A 5,376-nucleotide genomic window follows, 5' to 3' on the forward strand; every position below is an offset into this window, starting at 1 on the left:
GGCAGATGTGCCTCCACCAGTCCAAGTTCTCCTCTGTTCGGGCATCAATCAAATTGGGATCCAGCATGGTAATCCTTGATTTGCTTCAATTCTAGCGTTTAGCTGTAGGCTATAGCTTTGATTTGATTGAATTCGTATTCTGCATTTCTGCTCATCTAGGGAAATCTATCCTGCTACGTTTTGCCATCATAGGGAAATCTATCCTGCTACGTTCTGCGATTCTATTTTAGTTACCTGTATGCTATGTTGCCTTGGTGATTTTCTGGACAGCAGAGAAATAGTGGTAGTTCAGTTGGTTCTTTTTCAATTAAACATGCCAATACATGGAACCTGCAATTCTAACTATTGAATGCTTTCAGTTACTGATAACTGAACAGTTATCTGATCATTGATTTTTTTTCTAGCTACTGGATGTTATCAGTTCAATAGAATTGATCACTGATATTTTTTCTAGCTACTGAATGTTTTGTAGCTACTATTTTTTTTCTAGCTACTGAATGTTGTTAGTTCACTAGAATTGATCATTGTTTTCTTTTTTCTAGCTATTGAATGTTGCCGGTTCACTAGAATTGATCATTGATTTTTTTTTCTAGCTACCGAATGTTGTCAGATCACTAGAATTGATAACTGAATGTTTTCTAGCTACTGAATTTTTTTCTAGTTATTGATTTTTTTACTTGTTTTACTTGTCTGTTAGTTTGATAAATACATATCTAGCAGAAATTTGATAAGAAATATATACTTGCAGGGACAACAGCACACATCCCCCTGGTAGATTTATGGGTTTATTCAACAACCAACCCCATTTATCACAGAATTCACATTTTGTTGGTGTTCCATCTCATTATGCACCTTTCAAGGCACCAAGGCCTATCGATGTTGGCATCAGTTTTGCCTCAATGGATGCACCACAGCCTAACAACTGTGGAAGTTCGTCTCAAGAAGTGGAAGTTTTATCTGACCAGCAGGCTATTGATGTTGATAGCGATACGGAGAATGTCAGGACTGAGAAGCGGATCATGTGGACACCAGAAGAAGACGAGAAATTGATGAGTGCTTGGTTGAAAAATTCAACAGATTCATCTGTCCGAGCTGATAGGAATAACAAGCACTATTGGGGTGATGTTGTTAAGTCATACAACATGACTATCCCGTCACATAGGAAAAGAAATTCAAAGCAAGCCAAGGATCGATGGCACAAGATTAATCAGTGGACTGATTTGTATGAATGTGCATATCTGAAGGCTCACTGACTATTCACAAGTGGGTATTCTGATCAGATGTGGATTGATGCAGCAGACAAGTTCTATTTGGTAGACAACAAAAAGGCAAAGATAGGTCCCTTTGTGCTAAAGAATGTTTGGAAAATATGCGGAGAGGTGCCAAAGTGGAAAACATACAATGAAGACCTAAGGAATGCGCGTAAAAGGAAGTCATATCACATTGAAGGAGAAGTGGAGGAAGATGATGATATTGAAGAAATGCCTGAGCGACCTATTGGACAGAAGGCAGCCAAAAAGGCCGCTCGTGCTGCAAAAGGGAAGTCCAAAGGATCAAATTTGGATGATGATGGAAAATCAAAGGAATCGGCGATTGATGTGGAGAAGCTTGACAAATTTAGCAAAATACAGGAAGATTTAAATGTAAACCGCATGAAGGTATTGGAACTACAACAGAAGTTATCACCGAGAAGCTTGAAACCACAAGACTGGCACATCTTACAGCTAAGGAGACCACCGAGGCAAAAAGGCTTGAGAAGGAATCAAAGATGATGCATGCTTACAACACTCTCATCTCTCAAGATACAAGTTCAATGTCCGATGAAGAAAAAGTTGAGTGTGTTGCTGCTATGAAGTGTTTTAGGAAGACTTTATTTCCTGAAATGATCTAGTCAGGTATGCACACATGCTGTTTCAGTTACATGTATGTTACTTGTCAATTGCTTGCACCCATCCTTGATATATCTGTTCATTTCTACTAGCAGGGAAAAGGAGAAAGCCATAGTGAGATGTGCTGGAAATTCTATCGATGGCATGATAATTTTCAGTCTTGTTTCAGTATTAGTGTTTCGGTCTTAGCTGTATGGAACATGTTGTATGGACCCTGCTGTGTGAACCTGTCAAATGTTTGCATGTCTCCTTGTGTGAACCTGTCAAATGTTTGCATGTCTCACTTGAATTTTCAGGCCTGCATGTCACTTGAATTTTCAGTTACTTGCATGTCACTTGATTTTTCTGCATGTATCCTATGTGAAACAGTCCACTGTCCGCATGTCTCCTTGTGAAACTGTCCACCGACTGCATATCTCCTATATGAATCTCCATCTAGTCGTTGGTTACGGACTATAAAAAGGTGGCTTGGCTCCATTCAGTCGGCATAGGATCTGTAGTTGTTTTTACCAGTATTATGGAACCACATCCACCAAACGATGATGAAGATGATCTACCAATTAAAAGCCGATGACTTTGATCCTACAGAGGTGTTCACCATGGAAGATTTGCTAGCGGAGGATGAAATTGTAGAAGAATTTGTGAGGAAGATTGGAGATGGATTGAAGGCTGACATCGAAGGAGGAACATCGTCTGTGACTCGCCGCCGACGACAAAGTGGACCAAGGAGGTACATACCAAGGAATCGAGAAGCAGGTCATGATGATCTTGTCGCTAATTACTTTTCTGCAAATCCTATCTACACCAATGAGATGTTCCGTAGAAGGTTTCGGATGAATAAACTGTTATTCCTGCGCATCGTGCAAACTCTTAGCAATTGGGATCCTTATTTTACCCAAAGAGTTGATGCAACTGGTAGGGATGGACATTCACCCCTTCAGAAAGTGTACCGCGGCAATCCGGATGCTAGCATACGGCTCGCCGGCCGACCAACTTGATGAGGTACTAAAAATTGCGGCAAGCACTTGTTTGGAGATTCTAGGAAAATTTGCCATAGGGGTGATTGAATGTTTTGGTCAAGAGTACCCGCGCTCTCCTACAAGCGATGAACTAGAAAAAAATTTACAAGAAAATGAGGCTCGTGGTTTTCCAGGAATGTTGGGAAGCATCGATTGTATGTATTGGGCATGGAAGAATTGTCCGAAAGGTTGGGCGGGCATGTTCACACATGGTGACAAAGGTGTTCCTACTATGATCCTTCAAGCAGTGGCATCTCATAATCTTCGTATATGGCATGCTTTTTTTGGTACCGCCGGATGAGAAGGAATTGGTTAGAGTTTCCTTGGATTTGAATGAGAATGCAAGTGTGACAATAGTGCTCCCGACTGAAGTGCATACAAGTGATAACCCCAATCCATGCTTCGCGGAGGTGCTTAGAAGGAATTCCGCTATCCAAGCACGGCCAATACATAGACAACTTAGGGATGATCTTGTCCAGCATATATGGAAACGCTATGGAAACAAAGAAAATTAGACATAAATGTTTAAATCATATTTGATTTATGGGGAAGAAGATCATATGTTATATTTGAGTTATGAAATATATTATATTATATTATATTATATTATATTATATTATATTATATATATAATATATATGATTTACTTTGAAGGATTTGTTTTGTATCAATTAGCAACACAATGGTACACACAATGGTACATAGAAATAATATTCATGATTGATCACGGCTACATGCAAGCATTAAACGATTTGTAGATAGCCAAATAGACAGCAGTTGTCTGTGGGTTGTATGAGCTGTCTGTTTAGCCGTCTATGTTGTAAATTCCAAAAACTTATGGACAACAGCTGCCCTAGTTGTCTTTCTTATAGTATTTATTGACGTCAACCTGTGTGTGTCCGTCGGCTGGCATTTGGTCAACTTCCGATCCACCTCTTCTTCATCGGCCAATCCAAGGCTATTGGGGTCCGTGTTGAGTAATCTTGACTTTAATAAGCTAGACTAGAATCATTAATTCCCAGGATATTGATCTATCGGCCTGGACTTTGCACTATCTTGAGCCGGCTCCTTTTATTCTTACAGGCCGATGCCTGAATCGTGGGTCTTTTCCTAATTAGATGCTCAATCGGCAAATGTCGCCTTCGTACTTGCATGCATGCACATCTCTATGTCCAACCTGGACAAGTATTTGCAGAATTTTGACAGAAACCCCCCCCCCCCCCCCCCCCCCCCCCCCCCCCCCCCCCCCCCCGCCTAGCTTGCAGCTTGCGGCAAGTCTTCACAGCGGCGTAGCTTGCAGCTTGCGGCGTGCCTTTACAGCGGCGCAGCTTGTGGCAGCGGCGGCGCGGCTTGCGCGGCAGCGCCGGTGAGCGTGCTGCACAGTGGCACGGCCTGCATAGCAGCAGAGGCTTGAGATGGTTGTCTAGAAAAGTCTGTTAAACAAAGGTGGTTTCTATCAAGATAGTGAAAATGGTCCAATATAAGTCCCAAACTTTGGGTCTGATGGCCATCTCACCACAACCCAACAGCAACAGGTTCTCCAGCTGGTACTGCCAATCAGTCAAGTTTGTGCCCGAGGAAATTAGGAAAGGTTTCAATTCTCTCATCATTCTAGTGGCCTGGGAAATTTGGAAACTCTGGAATACATGTGTCTTCGATAGTGCGAGGCCAAATCAGGTGTTACAGGCCATTGCAAATGAATGCATTTTGTGGTGTTTAGCTGGAGCTAAAGATCTTCACTTCTTCAGGGGTTGACCGTTTAGGTCATGGATTTGGGGCAGCTGACTTTTGCCCTCTGGTAGTTCTGGTCATGTTTATCTTTCAGAAAGGGTGAGAGGTCTAGTGTTCAGTACGTAGACAGTGGAGTGTGCTGTAAGTTCATGGGTGTGTGTGAGTTTTGTTTGGGGACTCATCCCCCCATGTACTCTCTCTTTTTCTTTAACGAAATCATGCGTAGGAGAAAGCTCTCCTACGTGTCTGAGAAAAAAATGGTCGAACTATTTTTCTTTCTGAGAAGCAATCCTGAAATATGTGGCACACTGCCTGTCCTGTTATCTACATTTCACTATGATGTATAGTTATTCAAGAAAGCAGATAGTTTCCCACTAGTAGCTTATACATTAGTCAGTTCCTTACTATTAGTGAATCAACCTATGCTTGCTTGAGTGCATAGGATTATTAGGATCAGTAGTAGCATTTCTCTTTTTTCTTCGAAGTATATGCCACAACTTGCATGCATATTCTCTCATGTGATAGTTGATGTGAGCAGTATGACAACTTTGGGCATCCGGTGGTTCCCAAAAGGTATTCTCCTTACTAGTACAGCGTCACGGAGGTCTAGTCATCATATCCTTCTATTGTTATAAATACTATCCACCAGAGTGGTTTGCTCATTTGGGTTATGTTTGATCTTTTCCTGGGGTGGGGGTGGGGTGTTGCGCATGATTGTCACTGGATCCTTTCTCTAG

General features: G+C 41.7%; 1 pseudogene; it reads left to right on the forward strand.

The window, feature by feature from the left end:
- The first annotated feature begins 899 nt into the window (after nucleotides 1-899).
- On the forward strand, nucleotides 900-1,891 carry LOC136509410 (glutathione S-transferase T2-like; annotated as a pseudogene).
- Nucleotides 1,892-5,376: the final 3,485 nt, after the last annotated feature.

Source organism: Miscanthus floridulus, chromosome 15, assembly GCF_019320115.1.
Source record: "Miscanthus floridulus cultivar M001 chromosome 15, ASM1932011v1, whole genome shotgun sequence".
Taxonomy (NCBI): domain Eukaryota; kingdom Viridiplantae; phylum Streptophyta; class Magnoliopsida; order Poales; family Poaceae; genus Miscanthus; species Miscanthus floridulus.